Below are 18813 nucleotides of genomic sequence, written 5' to 3' on the forward strand. Positions count from 1 at the left end.
TTTATAATATCTGCAAGTTAGAGTGAATATAAAATACAGGTCTGAAGTAGAGAAAAGTAGTGGTGGGGAAAAAGACTGAAGGAAAAATTCAGTCTTTTTTTCACCTTCATTCTGCCCATAAGATCTTGATTAAAACATCTTTATATATCTCTAGTTATCATAATTAGGAAATTTTTATGCCCTTGACTTAAAAATATAAAACTAACAAAAGACAAGAGTGAAAAATACATTTTTTAATATTTCCTAATTTATATTTTCATCTGTATTCATGAAGTCTTAAGAATAAGACATAGAAGAGACCAATTAAATCATCCAGTCATTCTCCCCACCAACAGCTCTGAATAATTCAATACATTTTCAGGTCCTGAAAATACATTTACATACAGATGAAAAAACATATTTTAATGAGGCAGCATCTTTTTCCTGTGCAATCTGAGCTCACTGTTCAGATGAAGGGCAGCTCTTTGTCCTACCTGAAGACCTCTAGGGGAACAGACACTTCAGATAAGATGATTGTGTGTTACCGGATCATGTAGTGTACTTAAAGAGTGTATTATTATGCATTTCAGCACATCACAGGGAACGGACACATGGTAATTAAGATCAATCAGCACACCTTCTGAAGCTTAGTGTGTCAACAGAGATGTTAAATAATACTTTAGACATGAGGCATGATACCCTAATTGACAGGATAAGGTAACTTGAAGTAAATTTTCTTCCTAGGTATTCAGGTAAAGATCAGTGAGTATCCAGCATTAGTTAGCACTGGTCATGCTGTAATTAGTGAAGGGGTCAAACTACCACTTGGTTGTAACTGTAACCTGACAATTTTTACATATTAATGAGTAATGAGATTGAGTTTGTCATTCAGAAGATATCCCACAGGCTGGCCTTTTGTCATAATGTGATTTTTAGTGTGAAGCTATGGTCTGTCTCTTGAACTTCAATACAAGCCCCAATTACACACTGCTGTCTTCCCCCTACCCCGCAAAAAATGATGCCCAAAAGCCAGATTACATGAGATAAGATGGAGTTTAAAGTCTTACTTACTTACATAGCACTAAACCTGAGTATTTAATGTAATTTTAAACAATATTTTATTTTTAGATATGACTTTGTAAGACAATTTGAATGAGATTCCCAGACTCTTTCTATTACTTTGTTCTGTCAAGCTGTTTTCATTTGGTGACAAGACAACCACTACAAACCCATACACTTATTCTGAGGAACAAGTTCAGCAAAATACATTCAAGCAGTTTATGTAGCTATACATTTTTTTTTCTCGTTCAGAGCTGTAATTGTAAGCCTACCATGAGTTTAGTATGTTCTGATGAGCTGGAGCTGTTTCATAGCAATAGAATGGACTTACAAATAAATGGATTAGCTTTTGAGTCAGTCTAATGCAGGAGGATAATATATTTAAAATAAACATATGACATTTTGATATGATATATCTTTATATAAATAAAGATATGATCTCTTAGCCATTTTCACCAAGGAGTTACTGAAACCTGAGGCAGTTCTGACAAGTGTGTACTATTTAGAGTCACTAAAGAAGAAACAAGCTAAGACTTGAGAAACAAGCACTAAGAAACAAGCATTTAAATATGTCAATTATTCAGTTATCTATTAGCAACTACTTAATTTGCAGATGCACATAAAAATTATTCAAGATTTAAAATATTGTCTTCATAAACATGTTTTTACAAGCTGTGATTTAATTAAGGCATTCTATATTTGTTAGATCATTTTCTAAAACCATGTAGTCTTCTCCTGCTATTAATTTATATGGAGGAGAAGCAAGGACCTCATGGAAATTCTGAACCAAAGTTGTTGATGACTGGAAGCTTTGTTGAAAAAGATTAATTCCAGAACATTAACACGTACATCCCCCTTAAAAAACTCAGCTTCATTTGCTCTTTCATGTTGAATCACATACTCCAAAATTTTCTAGGGAAGTGATTGAGTCACCACTCCTGGTGGTATTTAAATGGAAATATGGCATGGAAATATAGCATTAGGGATGTGGTTTAGTGCTGGGCTGGACGGTCTTAAATTAAGATTTGGAGCTGATGATCTTAAAGGTCTTTTCCAAGCTAAATGATTTGGTGAATCTATGATAAACTACCTGAAGGAACAGTTGACTAAATTAATGCACTAGAGAAAGTCCTGAGAGTTGGCAGGATCCAAGTTTCCTCTCCAGAGCATTTTGTTCCTCTATGCACAATTTGCAATTGTGTGCCTAAGAGGCACTGAGAATTTAAAGGTTTCATCCCAGAAATCTGATTTATTACGCACCATGCAAGAGCACAGAAAGGCAAGTAACAGGAAAGCAAACATAAGCCAAAATGTGGAGCTGGACAGCCCCAGTGGTTGCTAGCTGTTCACATCTCATGGAATCTTCATGGAACCACAAATGTGACAATTATCTCCATCCCTGTGTTTGTTTTGTGCAGTAACATGTACTACCAAACACAGTAATGTATATTCTCATCATTTATGGTAGCACTTCAGTGGCTCATAATGCTGTTTCCTCATATAAGAGGATATAAAATATTTCTTACAAACTCCTTTGAAATTTTCAAGGTTGTTTATGAAGATGGCCTGAAAACATAGCAAACTCTTACCATGATGATGATGTCCATTAGCAGCATTAGTTGCTGCAGTAATTTTTCAGCCTAAAACCTGTTTGTGATATATCAAGAGACACCGTCAAAAATCAAATCAAAACATTATAACATATAATTGCAAAAATTGAAAAAGAAGGGCTAATATCAAAGGCATTTTCAAGACTAATCTCTTTCTGAATTTGCTATTTTACAAGAGTAGGATACAGAACTGATAGACACAATGAGGAAGAAAAAAAAAAGAAGAAAAGGAGATTAAAATTATAGTCCTCAAAAATCTTTTGATTCAGCCCTAAAAAAGGGAGGGAAAACCAATGTATTTGTATCATTTGGCTGTAGCTGGGGACATTACCACCATGACATTTTTCCATGTGCTTACTTGTTTCCTAATCTGGGAGTTGTTCACTCACTACAGGAGCCACAGTACAAATCAAAACTGAGCGGTCAGGATTCACACATCTCTACTCCAGCCCACCAGATGGGGGAATCAGCTATTCTGGGCAACCATACAGTACTGATGCTTTTAATTTTCTTTTTTGTTTTTTAAAGTTACAAAGCACTGATACAGAATGTTTTATTCATGATACATTAAAGATGTGAATAAAGCTTAACTTCAGAGGTTGAAATACTCACTGTTCGTGCAAAACCTCTGTAGGACAGTACTGTATTTTGACTGTGAAGTAACTTATCTCCTGAGGATTTCCCTAACATCATCAAGCGTAATCAATGACTCTCATCTTTCTTTTGATACGAGACAATTAATTCAGCGTGTGTATACTGTGGAGAAACAGAAGGTAAGCATTCCCAGTAACCATCTAAAAGAGCCTGTCACAGAAGCTTGAATGTAGATGTCTCTTACAGAATACTTTATCTTGTTTTTAACAGGGACCCATGAGAACTTTGTGAACAATATGTATGGATACCCAAGAGATATGCTGGAGTCAAGAATAATTGTATCCAAACTGTAACTAATGAACAAATGATTCAGTGAAATACATTCTGTATTTCCATTCACCACCATCTGTTATTGGCAAGATAATATGTTCCCAGCTAAAAAGTTCAACCTAGCACATGAGCACCAAATTAAGGTAAAAAAGTGAATGTTCCGAATGCTGCAAGGAAGAGGTATATCTGTTTTTCATGGAAGCATGTGAAATTGCTCTTCAATGGCAAGCAGAAATTAATATTTACCAGAAAGAGGCTAATGAGATATTGGTATCTCAAAAAAAATTACAAGACAAGAAAACTTGTGCTTTTTTTGGCATAAAATGCCCTTTCATTGTAGAGAGCAGGTAGTGCTGCATGACCAAGTATTTTCCATTTGTTGTGTAGACCATCTACACCTTCTAGTTAAAATCCTGTTTATTTCTACGCAGTAAAAATCAAATGGGAACAATACTTTGCTACAAAAAATGATGTTGCTGTTTCAGTAGCTAGCATCCTCCCCTTAATGGAACCTTCAGTATATTAAAATGAGACTGTACTCCCACATAATCCCATTTGGACACATGCAGAAAAGAGGTTTTGACTAGATTATGGCAACAGACAGCAGAATGCTTAGTGGTGGGCTTAAAAAGAGAGAGTTAAGGTTTCTTGTCAGTTTCATATAACTTCACAATGCCTTTAGAGGGGTACATTAAAACTTCTTATATATTTATATTTACTTATATAGTTAAGCAAAATTATAGAAAAAAACCCCAAAAACTCACAGACTTGTTAAGCTACATCGAAAAAAGGAGAGGAAGAAATATGATTCACAGTTTTGTGCTCAAAAACCTTTAATTCTACTGGGCAAACAATTGGTACATTTGCTTTAATATTAGCATCTATAAAGTTGATATACAAACATTACTACTAAAGCAGGAAAATGACATGGCAGTTTTTAACTGTTTCCACTCACTTAGTGAGCTGCAGCTCTACCTACAGCTATTAACACTTTATCTATCTCCTAACAGCAGTGACCATGTACCTGGCTGTTGTGGTGATGGTGTGTGGTGGAGAAATCAGACAAGTCCAGATGATTACATTTCATAGTGGAATTAAAGACTTTTTTGACATTTCTGTCATTTAATGGAGACACCAAGTAAGGGTCAGAAAACTGATATTATTTAAAACATGACAGTTCCTGGAAGAAGTCAAGAACTTGAAAAATATTTATTAAACCTGCCTCTATTAGGCTCAATAATTTACAGCCTATCTACCAGAGCCAGCACTGCATTTATGAGCAGTTTAGAATGCATACAAATCAGTACTGACTAGTTAAACCCTGAATTTATTTACTATCATATGAACTATACCCTTTATGAACTATACCCTTTATGATCTATACTTACAGGATAATATTTTTTTTTTTTCTTAGAGTGCATGGAGGTTAACAGACCATATAATTTATGTGGTATAATATAGATGCAACAGTTATATGTGCAATATCTTGTGTTCAGTCAGGAAATGTTTCTACATTATTAGGAATTAAATATTTCACAACTCAGTTTTTCCTTATGTTTATTTGACCTGAATATGTCCTTTCTTTTCAAGTTACATACTAGTATTTCATAACAATCTACAGAACAAGAAATTAGTGTTTAAGAACCCATTTTAAAAATCTCTTTAAAGATTTCTGTTCTTTGAGAGGAATGAACTTTCTGAACCAGACTATAATTTAGATGGTGCCTTTAATAGCCCACTACAATCAAGGTCAACATTAAAGTTGTCTTTTCATTACTTTAATAAAGAAAAAGTACTGCTTCCATAACTATTACTTTCTACCATAATTTTCCATGTGTAGAAACTGAGATTCAACTAGAATATTCAACCTGACTGCATACCCTTAAAAGTATTTAGAATATCAATTATATTTCATCAATTTTCCAATGAGTTCAGTGTTTTATGGCAAATAATCAAACCTCATGTTCCTTTTTCCATTCACTAACACTTTGTACAGCAATGCAAGGTCACACTGAAGGTCCATCTAGCTCAATATTTCATGTCTGACAGCAGGAAACATTTATGAAAAAATAAGAAAGAGGACAAGCACAGAGTGATACTGCCCAAAATACATTTCTTGTGAGATTCAATCTTTTAGTTGTAGGCTACCTTCAGGAAAGAAGATCAAGTCTTATCTAGATATAGAAGGCAAGTTTTATTAAGCTCCTATACACATTACTGTTTTAAAAATTGATAAAACAAACCATATGGGAATAAGTTCAGTTCTACGGAAGAAAACTGGGGAGAGTCCAGGGATGCAGCTGTATCACAGCTATGATCTTATCCTGGGGCTGTCACCTGCTAATCCAGCCTTCAGGGCAGCAGCTATAGAAAATATGGTTAATTGGGGCTGCTGCTGACACTAACAACTCATGGGATGTCATAACAAACTGAGTATAAAAAAATCATGTGTCTGCTTCTCTCTCAAGCCAGCCTGGAGCACAAGTAAGGTGACTGAATGACAAACGGCAGCAAAATGGTAACAGCTCCAGCAACTACGTGAGAGGAGTGGCAAGCAGACTTGCTGCAAACTGCTCCCACTGTACTAATGAGAGAAGTAACTTGTTCTCTTGACAGTCACTACTCCCAGGGAAAGTGAGTAGAGAAAAAAACTGTGAGCCGAGAGCCCCCAACCTCTCCTCCCCTCCATATTCCACCCAGTTCCTTAGGGATGGTAAGAGCGAGGGAAAGGGTTTGTTCTTATCTCTGCTGCTAAGAAGCCTAGAGACAAATTGCATATCTGGTGTTTAGTATTTGCAGTAAGAGAGATGGGGGAGAATGATTCCTGCCCAGTTCCAGGTACAAGTTACATGCCAGAATTAGGAGTGGTTTGTCAGCAAGTTGCAGAGGTTGTCTGACAGGTTTTACACAAAAAGCAAGGAGCATCAATAGAACCAGAGACCCCTGAAGGTTGCACCTTCTTGAAAAAACTCCCATGGTTACTGCCAAGATTTCCAGCAGTAGAATTTTTCTTTTAGGAAAGCCATAGACAGCTTCAGTTTGTTGCAATGTAATCTGTTGGGAAAACACCTGGCATTAAACTCATTCTAAAACAGCAGGAAATTTAGCTAATTCTAATGGTCAGAATTACTTAATTCAGAATGAAGTTGATCTCCTTTATATTTCTTCTCTTAATGTATATCTGTTTGGTAGAACTCCCAAGTATAGTAAGAGAGGGGAGAAATTACAAAAAACCTAGAGTTTTCACTTAACATGGGAGTGATATTTGATCCACGTTTTGTGTTTTAACACCTTACTTTATGAAAGCAAAGAACTGAAAAAATGAAAGAATTATTTTGAATGCCTGAATTGCTCCACAAACTAGCGTGATATTTGCAACTGGGTATTTAGATAAATCATCCCTAAAGAAGGCTAGCAAGCTTTAATACATCAGAGCATTTTCTAAAGCTTTTCGAAACTTTTCGAAAGTGTCAGTAATCCACAATTCTTCTCTCAAGGAATCAGGAGACAATACCTAAAAATAGAAGTTCACACTACTTAAAACCTTTGGGATGATAGCCATAGGGCAAGGAAGAATATTCCAGTTTGCTTTTCTTAGAGGGACTTGCAAGCCAACTTGAACAGATCTCAGCTTTTTGGTCTTGCCCAGATACAACTAATGGAGTGATTGTTAGAAGTACTTTATAATGCTATCAACACTCTGTAGAGCAGATCAATTAAAAGTCACAATCATAGTAGATATAACAAAGCCTTAAGATAATTCGAAACAGAATAGGACAAGTAATATGGGCATTAGAAGGAAAAAATCATAAACAGGAACCCATATAATGAATTTTTTACATTTGTTAGCAAAGTAAAGAAGAAGGATCAGTCCCTCAGAGCAGATGAGGCAAGGGAAATGAGCAAAAACATATACAGATTGAAATGCCATTAAGTCCAGAAACAAAATAGCTCAATAAAGTGTTCAGAAAACATTTAATACATAGAACACTCTTGGAGACAGCACTCTGGCTACTTGACAAGGCTGCATGTCAGAGCAGGTTAAATGTAACAGGTGGAGGCAGCCTGAGAAGTATAAGGATTTGCTACTGGAAAGAATGTTTAACCAAAACTAGGGAGCAAATAATATCCTGTTGGGGTACCTGGAGAATTCAGACTAATCTTTGAGAAACATGGGTGAAGAAACCTGGGAAAATAAGATTTGCCATGCATCTTGGTCAAATGGAGTTATCTCCAGGTGTAAAATTGCATCTAGAGAAACAACCAGGGGTAGATTAATGTCCCCAGACATGATGTAGGCTACACTTTGTTGTCCTCACTAGCAGCACCCAATTCCTCCTGGATGGAACAGGTTGAATCTACCCTGCTCACCCATGCTTTCAGACACAAAAGCTATGTACTGTTGGAATGTATGAAATAGAAGCCTCTCTGAGTCCCTTAGAGAGAGAAGGAAATGCAGGGATTAAACTGGAGCCTTTAGAGAAACTAAAATATATTAAGCCACAGTCATGAAGTAGGAATGTAAATTTTAGTTTTAAGTAAATAGAAATATATCTTAAGTGCCTTAAGAGACTGTGTTAGCTAGTAAAAAGCCCTGAAGCCTAAAGTCCAGTAGTGTTACCTTCTACAACATTAACCTAGCTCCAGACATAACAAAAACACAGTAAGAACACTGCTTGCATTTCTAGATAGACCAGATAGAATTATTTGTGTAAACAGATAAAAAAAACATGTGTAGATTTTGGGTAAGAACACTACTTTCCCACATTAGAATTAATGAATAGAATCTACTCAGATTGGTGTAGGAAGAATGTTTTAGAATTGTGTTTTCAGTGGTTTGGATGATTCATGAATAAAATCGCCCTGTATTGGGGTGAAAACAACAACAACAACAAAAAGAAGAAAGAAGAAGAAGAAAAAAGGTATGGGGGCTGCTGCTGCTGCTTCTGCTCAAAACATCAGGACTCTATGCCAGAAAACTTTTAGCCCAGACTTTAACACTCTGAACTCTTCACCTTTGAGACAGATGTATTCATGCAATAAACAACTTTACAAGAACCAAAAACTGCTCTTGTCTCTTTGAAGACTCAAGACCTGCAAGAAACTCAACAACGTACCCTTGAGAGAGCACAGACTTAGACTCAGTTCCTGCTCCATACTCATCAGAGTGCATTTGTTCAAATGGTTAGACATAGACCTTTTCCCCAAACATCAAATTGGTATCTATTTGTATGGAAAAAAGGACAAACCAAAATAAACAGACTAAATTGTTCAACTGTTCAAAGGGTGAGGATAACAATAGTGAACAGAGTATAAGCTTGGAAATATCAAATGAGGTGGTAAACTTATTAAATTGAGGAATACATGGCTGACATATGGGTACAGCACTTGACAATTAAGGCATCTCATGCTGCCAGACAGACCATTTTCACATATTTCAGGTGGAGTAACTAAAAGGCTCTGTAGTTAATCTGCAGTGTGGAGAAGGCCCCTTAAAAGTGTTTGATTACTTGATTATGACTTTTTTTACCTGTTGTCATGGGGTAGCTTTACCTATAAGATAGCTTTGAGAGCTAAGGAAGTTGAAGCTGCTGGTGGCTGATGGGAGTTTTTCCTCCTGACCAATTATCAGTCAATTCTAAAATTGACAGAAGTCTTGACCATTAAAAAGTGAAGTCAACTTGTAAACACCCCCTTAAGATGTACACTCAGAGATCTCTTGCCCTCTTTTGGTTTCCGGCTTCTGACAAGGTGACAAGGCCCTGTCTTGGCCTTCCCCCCCACTCCAGGCCAGACGAGGCTGCAGGGAGGGGGCAGGGGGGGAGAAGCAGAGCCAGCCAGCTGGGGTTAGTTTTCAATTTCTGCTGCTGGACTGAAACCTGACACCATGAACTCTTGCAGCTTTTCTAAAGCTTTTAATTCTTTTACTACCTGGATAAACGTACAGATTACTCCTTTTTCCCAGAAAGACAGAGAAAGAGAGACAATCAACATGAAGAAGACATCATAGAACCACCAAAAACAGTGAGGAAAAGAGTTAAGTTTAAATAAGAAAGAGGGAATAAGGAGATGCTTTACAGCTGAAATATCTTTCTGTTGAAGCTATGGAGATGGACAATAGTAGTTTAAAAAGACTCCTTTAATTCATGATAGAGTATTGGGAGGAATAGAGTATTCAAAGTGTGGATTTTGAGCAAAGGAGAGAGTACTTGTGATACTGTGAGTTGCTGGAATTGAGTAGAGTGAAGATTTTGAAGCCTTGAGGGCAAAGAGAAAAATGTTTTTCCAGGAAAGCTCACAGAGACAAATGAAGAAGACTTTTGCCTTTGAACGACTTATCCTTAAAATGACATCCCTACACTCATGGCCCATACACACCTCAGAGTGATGTGAAATGGGAGGAGGAGAACTGATGACAGATTTCCGGGCAGCTGACATCAGAGCAATAGAAAACTATAATAGAAATAGTTTTCTTGTGAGAAACTTCATAAGTTAGCAGAAAAATACTTCTGTTTCTCTACAAAGACTGATGAAAAGACTCTAACAAGAATTGGGACTGTTTTTAACCAGCAAAATTCTAAAGTTTTTTTTGTCTCTATGTTCTCATGTCTACAAAGAAATGGGCAAGTGGTGGGAGATAAAAGGGTTTTATGGAAGTTTATTCTAGTGTTCTTGTTCTTGTAGTTGACTAATAAACTGTCTCTATTCCTTTTAGGCCTGTTTTGTTCTAATCCATATCTCACAGCAAGAAATAAGTAATTCTTTAGTTACTGGTTTAAAACCACGACACCTGTTCAACTGTAACAGTTCACTATACCACAGCAATAATCCAGTATTTTGCAGGTGATGGGCCCAAAGTCATGAGGCCTTTTAGAAATGAATTTTTATCTGAAAATACATTAAAGTGAATTCTAGTGTTATTAATACCCCAAGAGTCTGAAATTATGTTGCCAATAAAATAGTAATGCAACTTGGTACCAGGGTGTTATGAATGGACAAACTCAGTGATGGAAATGTAAATTCACTGTAACTCACATTCAAGCCTGTCTGCTGAGTCAAGTAGTGGTGCTAAATTTTACATTAAAAATGTTCTGATTGGAAGTATCTGCTTATTTCACAGTTGGCAATTTATCACTATTCATGTGAACTGAATGTGAATCAATGTCAAACAAGAAAGAAGAAACTATATCACCTTATTTTTAATTGGATTGCTATAAACCAATCTGAACTTATCCCTAGGTATGGAAGAAAGTACATAAATGCACTAAAATTAAATAGATGCAAATTTCATACCTATACTACCCAAACAAATATATAGCTCAGGCAGTTGAAAAAAAAATAAAAAAATCAAGGCAAGCAAGCACTAATATTGCCATTTATAGTCCACTTTAGGATGTGATGATAAATAGATTTAACTCAAGGAACAGAAGCTACAAGAAGTGGAGTATTAAAAGACAAAAACAAAACTAAATTAAACAAACAAAATCCAAAACTAAAAAAAAACCACCAACACCAAAAAAAAACCCCAAACCAAGGAAATCCTGTATTAACAGTACATTAAGCAACTTAGCCAGAAATATAAAATAAATCTGTAGTAGTGAATGCTTAACATTGCACATAGCTATTTGTACTGCTAGTTTATATGAACTGGTATAAGAAGTCCTAAGTCTGACTGCTTTCCTTCACAGGGAGACCACTTTAAGGAACAAAACACAGATTTGCTTAAGCAACTCCTAGACAATTTCAGGTTTCATGCCTCATTTCAGTTTCTCCCTTTGCTAGCCACAAAACCAGAAATGAAATCAAACCTAAACATTTTGTTGCGTGGTTACTTCTCGCGTTGCTTAAACCTACCCTTTCCACTTTGTGAGGTCTATTTCAATGTTTAATTTTTCTCACAAGGAAAAAAAGTGTTATATAGAGACAGAATTATCCCTATGCCTGCTGTCTCTTGTCCTGTCATCCTGTACACTTGTGAAGAGAGTACCTCCATCGTCTCTGTCACTGCCTTGTAGGTATTGTAAGACTGGAACTGTGTTTCACCTCAGTGGCCCTCCACTTGAGTCTTTCTAATTGTATCTCTGCAGCTGGAGGTGACCAAAGCTACGCACAATTTTCTCTGTGGTGTTCCAGGAAGTGCCAGGTGGATGGGGACCATCACATCCCTTGATCTCCTGCCTGTGCTGAAGCACTGGATGGGGATGGCCCCTGCTGCTGCCAACCTCAGAGTGGCTCTTGTGCATCTCACTGTCCCCAGGACCCCAGTCCTGCACAGCCCTTGCTGAGGCAGTCAGTGCCTGCCTAGATTGTTACTCAGGATTATTTCATCCCTGGTAAATATATATCTTTATATTTATCTTTGCCTTATGCAAGTCCAAAGTTTAAAGTCTGTGTCCTTTTTCTTAATATAAGACTAAATTAATTCATATTAGAGATGTCGAAGCTGGTCACCTGGTTCAGAGAAATAAGGGTTGATATTGCAGCAAAAGTGCTTCAGTTCCTCAAGTAAAACAGAACTGTGTCTTTTCCTTGCCCTTCATGATAGGTCAGCCAAGTCACAGCAGGTTGTGTACAATACTTTCATGCCTCAGGCTGAGTGCCTCTGAGGTGCAGCTTATTGAAACCTAGAATGTGATAACAGAAACCATTGCCTTTTGAAGGCATCCAGCACACACATATGGTAGAGCTCAAACTTTCATCCATGATTGGAAGCTAAACAAGATTTTCCCTGAGAACAAAGAAGGCTAGGACTTTTGGACTTTTTTCCCCTTTAATATTGTAAGAACAGAACAAGAATTCTGCCCTCCATACAATCCAAACATGAACCAGAACTACAGTTAAGTCTTCTTTTCTGACTGCTACATTACAGATCAGCTTTCCACATGAGTGATGAAATAAAACTAAAACATCACAGCAGGGAATAGCTGCAATTTTCTGCCCATTTCCTTCATGCCCCTTGCCTGCCCAACCAAATTTGAGATTGATTCCCTCAATTAGAAAAGCTACAGTCCTCGACAGGGTAAAAGTATTTTTTCCAGTTCTCAGTTTTTCCATTTGAAAGGCATAAGAAAGTTGTTTTCTTAGATTGTAGGCATGTGGAGGAATTGGCAAGACATCGTGGATGTTCAAACTGAAGAAGAGAAGACTATAAAACACACAGACACTAAGCCTCTTGAAATATGTTTATTTCAGTGCAGGGAGACAAAGCAGTAAAGAAAGTCCTTGTTCTTTTGTTTTGCTCTAGCAATTCTCCTCCATCCACTTTCAGAGATAAGGTTCTGAGCTGAATGATTGATTGCTTGTCCTGGTTTATTGGTGGCCTCCCTTATGGTTTCATAGTTTCATTTTGTTGACACAAAATTGAAACACATAAACTGCAGCTTACAAAGGTGTAGGTACATACTTCCTGTAGTTGTATCCAAAAGGCTAAAACCAGCAAGGGATTCCCTTCAGTAGTCAATCAGGGTCCAAACAAATGGAAGTCACATCTACATAAATTCTCTGTTTTTTCACTAAATCTAACAAAGTATTCAAATACAGGTTGAATTCCAATGTGGTTGTCAGGTTTGCAGTTTAGGACCTGGAAACAACATAGTTAGTTCTTTTAATATCATGCACTTTCATTCAACTTCAGAAATGGCTTGAAGGAAAAACAGCATTATTAACATTAAGAGCATCTCTTTCACTCTGACATGCTAACCCTTGCAATTTACACAGAATGACAGAACAGTACAGCCCTAGGTCTTCAGCAAATTGCTAATTTCAGAATCAGGTCCTACAGAAATTGTGACAGTTAACTGATTATGTTAACTCTTTCAAGATCAGTTCTTTAGTCTGAATTGAACTGAAGCATTTGCATTAATTATCTAGGTACTTGCTGAGTATAAGACAGAATCCTAGCATTTTTATCTCTCCTGCTTGTAACAGTTTGTTTTATGAATGTCCCAATAGAGAAATTGAGGCAATATCCCAAGAACTTCATATTTTATTTTCCTTTTATGATAGATGGAGCTTCATAGGGAGATAATTTCCTTTTTTCAATGTGATGTAAGATTAACAAAGGCTTCTCCCATTCAAGAAAAGAAGTATAAAAGAATAGCATTGATTTGAAATTGCGTCTAGTGCAGATGGTGATCACACTGACATAACTGCTTCAGAGTTATGGAATAAATTGCAGCCTTAGGATGTAATGCTTGATCAAAATGAAATTGATATTCAGAGGCTGGATTTCTCTGACAGTTGTCACTCCCAGAATATGCCTTAAAATTCAAACATTATCTTAAAGATATTCCTTTTTTGAGACTTGTTTTGAACAAAGTAAAGTCTTAAAAATATAGTACAGTCACAAATGCTTTTCATGGGAGGATATCAAATCTAGCATAATTTTCAAGTGAACCTTGCAAATTAGTTGCAGTATCATAAATAAATACTTTGCAAATAAAAAGTCCAGGAGACCATATAAAGCAGATGTGGACAGTTCTGCACTGTATTTTAGAACCAGTATTATCCTGTTCTAGATTTTTAAACTAGAAACACTGTTGATTCCATCATTCAGTCAAAAGTCAAGAAGCTACAGAACTTTCCTTCAAATGATGGGATTATAGAACTATTTAGGTTGGAAAATACTTTTGTGATCATCAAGTCAAACTGTAAACTTAAAACTTCCAAGTCTACCACTTAACCATATCCTTAAGCACCACATCTACATGTCTTTTAAATATCCACAGGGATGGTGACTCCATTAATTTCCTGGGCAGTCTGTTTCAGTGCTTCCTATGCATGAAGAAAGTGTTCTTAATATCCAGTATAAACCTCTCCTGGCATAACTTGAGGGTGTTTCCTTCTGAAAGAGACTGACTCCAATCTCACTACAACCTCCTTTCCAGTATTTGAGGAAGTAATATGGTCCCTCCTGAGCCTCCTTTTATTTAGATTAAATAATCCCAGCTCCCTCAGCTGCTCCTCACAGCACTTGTGCTCCAGACCCTGCCCCAGCTCCCCTGCCCTTCTCTGGACTCACTCCAGCCCCTCAGTGTCTTTCCTGCACTCAGGGCCCAGAACTGGACACAGCACTCGAGGTGTGGCCTCACCAGTGCCCAGGACAGGGGGACAATCCCTGCCCTGCTCCTGCTGGCCACACTATTGCTGAGCCAGGCCAGGATGCCATTGGCCTTCTTGGCCACCTGGGCACAGCCTGGCTCATGTTCAGCTGCTGTCACCAGCACCCCCAGGTCTTTTCCAGCCACTTTGTCCCAGCCCTGTGGCACTGCCTGGGGTTGTTGTGACCAAAGGGCAGGAGCCAGCGCTGGGCCTTGTTGAACCTCATAGCGTTAATTGATCCAGACTGCCCAAATTCCTCTGCAGAGCCTTCCTGCACTCCAGCAGATCAACGCTTCCACCCAGCTTGGTATAATCTACAAACTGACTGAGGGTGCAGTTGATCCAGATGGTTGATTAAGATATTAAACATAACTGGCCCCAATATTGAGCCATGAGTGGGAGCCCCACTCATGACTGCCCACCAACTGGTTTTAGCTCCATTCCCTACCACTCCCTGTGCCTGGGAGTCCAGGCAGGTTTTACCAAATAGAAAGTACACATGTCCAAGCCATGAGCAGCCAGTTTTGTGTGGATGAATGCTGTGGGAGACAGTGACAAAGGCTTTACTGAAGTCCAGGCAGACAACATGCACAGCCTCTCCCTCACACACTAAACTGGTCTCTCTGCCATAAAGGGAGATGAGGTTGGTCAGGCAGGACCTGCCCTTCATAAACCCATCTGGCTGCATCTGATCCTCTGGTTGTCCTGTATATACCACGTGACAGCACTCAAGGTGATCAACTACATACATTCTCATCCATTCACCTTCTCCAGTAACACTATAGAAATGGGGTAACAGTGGAACAATTTCCTCTGCTATAATTCCCCTTTATTTTCCCCTCACTTCGGTTCATTATATTTCCCCAGGAACCACATTTCTCCCTGCAAATAAGTAAGTACTGTACTATTTTATCAGTACAAAACAGCTATTTTAAAAATTATGACTGTTCAGATATAAAACATTCTACTGAATTAATATAAATTATATATGTAAATTTAAGCCTAAATAAAAGCCATGTTCCTATGCTATTTATATATTCTCTTTCTAAATAAGATAATCAGTGTCAAATATATAGGATAATAATAAAGTTTTATAGGTAATATACTTATTTAATATTTCATTCTTATCCTCATTACATAAGGGTTAAGGTAATTACAGGAATGCTTATTATCTCTCCTTCTTCCATCCTGATTTTCTTATTTGTTTTCCTAGTGCACAACTATGTTTTAGGCAAGTAATTTCATGGACTCATGCACAGATCCTTTTTCCTGAAAGGTACAGTTAATTTAGAACATCCCCTCAAGGTATGTTTGCAGTTACAATTATCCCTTTTATTGTGCATTTGCTTGCACTGACAAAAGACAGTCTCTTCTGTCATTCTGCCTCCCAGGCACCTAATTTTGTTATGCTCTTCCAGTTCTTCATAGCCTTCTCTCTCCAATAGTCACAATTTATTTCATATCATCTAATCAAATGAGCTAAACGCTATCAAAACTTTCTGAGGAGGGGGAGAGAAACAGATTTTTTCTGATTTTTTTTCCCCATTAGAGAATTAGTATGAATAAATAGGTTCTTTTTTCCCATCACATTTTTTGCATTGCAATGTAATATTACAGATAGCTAAATAGGTCTTTACAGTCCTATCTTATTTTGGACATTTTTCTCTAGTTCATATATTAAAACTTCCTATTCCTTTGCTGATTAACAACAATGAAGTTTCCAGGCACCTTGGCTTTGTTCTGCTGCCATCACAATCATCCTCTATTTCTGAGCACCACAGGGTGTCAGAGATGAACCAGCTGCACTCCCCTATATACAGAAAAAGCATCAAGTAAAAAGATAATCAATTGCTTGTTTACTATGATAGTTATCTATTCATAAATGGAGCCTGTCACTTCAGAAACAGGGCAGAGTCACAAACAGTGATCACCAGCAAGAGAGATAACAGGCTGCACAAGGCCAGTGAAAGGAGCTTCGTTAGCAGTGACAGCTACAAGAGCAACCACATGTCATTTCTACTGTTTAAGAATTTGGTCATTATAGCACAAGATTCAGAGACTGAATGTCCCTGTGGTAACTTGTCACATACACATTAACTTCTCAGAAGTAATTACTGATTTTGTTAAGCTGTGGGTATGGCATCCCACAAAATAAGGGTGATGGTTTGCTCAGGTTGTCATGAACTGGTGCAGAAAACTGGATCAGTTTATTTTGAAAAAAAACAAACCAAAACCAACAAAAATGCAACAAAACCCAACATTTTAAATAAATTCTAACAGATGAGAGAGATTAATAGAAAGGTCTCAGTAATGCAAGGAAATTCCTGTACCTAGGAAAATGCTTAGACACGTAACCACACTTTGCCCTAGAACAAAAGAAACAATAGACACCCATCCCATGATCATATTGGAAAATAGGGGAATTACAACAAAAAATCACAGCTGTCCAAAATGGTCACAAGCCTTAATGTACAAAAGACATTAGAAGCCTACTGAATTTTTTAGGTAACTCTGACTTTTGTTTATGTGGAGCCCCTGATGAACGTCTATTTAGTCATTCTTCTTCATCTAATGTACTTCTGAGGATAATTGTATGGATGAGTTGGAATAAAAGGTGACTTCGTATCAAAATCTTTACTTCTGCTACATTTACTACTAATTCACAGTTATGTTATCTGTTGGGGAAGATGAAACAGGGAAACCTTATGAATAGGATTGTTTGACAAAAGATTCTGAAGGTATGAAGCCTAGAATCGAAATAGAAATGAAAGCTTGCTTTGAGTCATAAGATGCTGAGTGATGGTTACTATATGACCAAAGAACAATAGCCTAACCAACTGAGAGAGATTCCCTGATGATGAAACAATTTCCTTCTGCAGATAGAAATTCCAAAGGTCAAGAAGCAAGGGAAGAATTTGTAAAGCTTTTAAAATTTGAAATGTAAAACTGTCTGATAATGTAGTGATCCTTATAGGCTGTATGTAAAATCTTTAGTGGGTGTGTCTTGTAATGACTGGTTACTGTGAATTAGAATATTCACTATAGGAAAGCATAAAATGGATTGTAAGAAAAGCTTTGCTCTCTTGATCCCTCCCTTCCCATCTCTACCTTCTTTTCTCCCTCTCTCCCCGCACTGTCTCCCCTCCCCCTGACCACATGTTCACCGAGGCTGGCGGCAGACACGGGTGTCTCCCTCTTGTTACCCTTGTAATAAACTGCTTATACCTGAACAGCTTGACCCTGGAGAAATCTCTCACCACGAGAATTTTGTACATCAAGAGTTACCCAGAAAGCCCTGAGACTGATATTTTCAGCTTCCTTTTAAGTTTTGAACATTTTGTGATGTCTCATGTTTATCAGCTGGTAACAAGCAGCAGACAGTTGACATAACTTTCAGGTTTCGTTTCAGGTGTCATTCTGCAGGAAAGTCAGAATAAATTTTTGGTCAATCTATCTTCTTGAATAGCTAAAAACCACAGCTTATTTTGCCATTAGGAATGTCTTCTTGTTCTTAAGACCTAGAACAGTTCACATAGTTGGCACTAGTGAGACCACACCTGGAGTACTGTCCAGTTCTGGGCCCCTAAGTTTAGGAAGGATGTTGAGATGCTGAAATGCATCTAGAGGAGGGCAACAGGCTGGTGAGGGACTTGGAACACAAGCTGAGGAATGTGAGGGAGCTGGGGTTGTTTAGTCTGGAGAAAAGGAGACTCAGAAGTGACCTTATCACTCCATACAACTTCCTGAAAGATGGCTGTAGTGAGATAGGGGTTGGTCTCTTCTCCCAGGCAGCAACTGACAGAATCAGCAGTCTAACCTGCATCAGAGGAAGTTTAGGTTAGATATCAGGAAAAGCTTCTTCACTGAGAGAGTGATTGGCCACTGGAATCACCTGCCAAGGGTGGTGGTGGAGTCCCTGTCTCTGGATGTGTTTAAAAGAAGATTAGACATGACACTCAGTGGCATGGTTTAGTTGATGACAAGGTGTTGGACTTAATGATCTTAAAGTTCTTTTCCAACCTAGTTCATGATTCTGTGGTTCTGTGATTCTGTGATGTGGCTTTTGTTGGTTCTTTTTCTCTGTTTACCATGTTCACAAATATTTGGTGCTTTACTTGATGTAAAAGAACATGGACTACAT

This window comes from Poecile atricapillus, chromosome Z, assembly GCF_030490865.1.
Source record: "Poecile atricapillus isolate bPoeAtr1 chromosome Z, bPoeAtr1.hap1, whole genome shotgun sequence".
Classification (NCBI taxonomy): Eukaryota; Metazoa; Chordata; class Aves; order Passeriformes; family Paridae; genus Poecile; species Poecile atricapillus.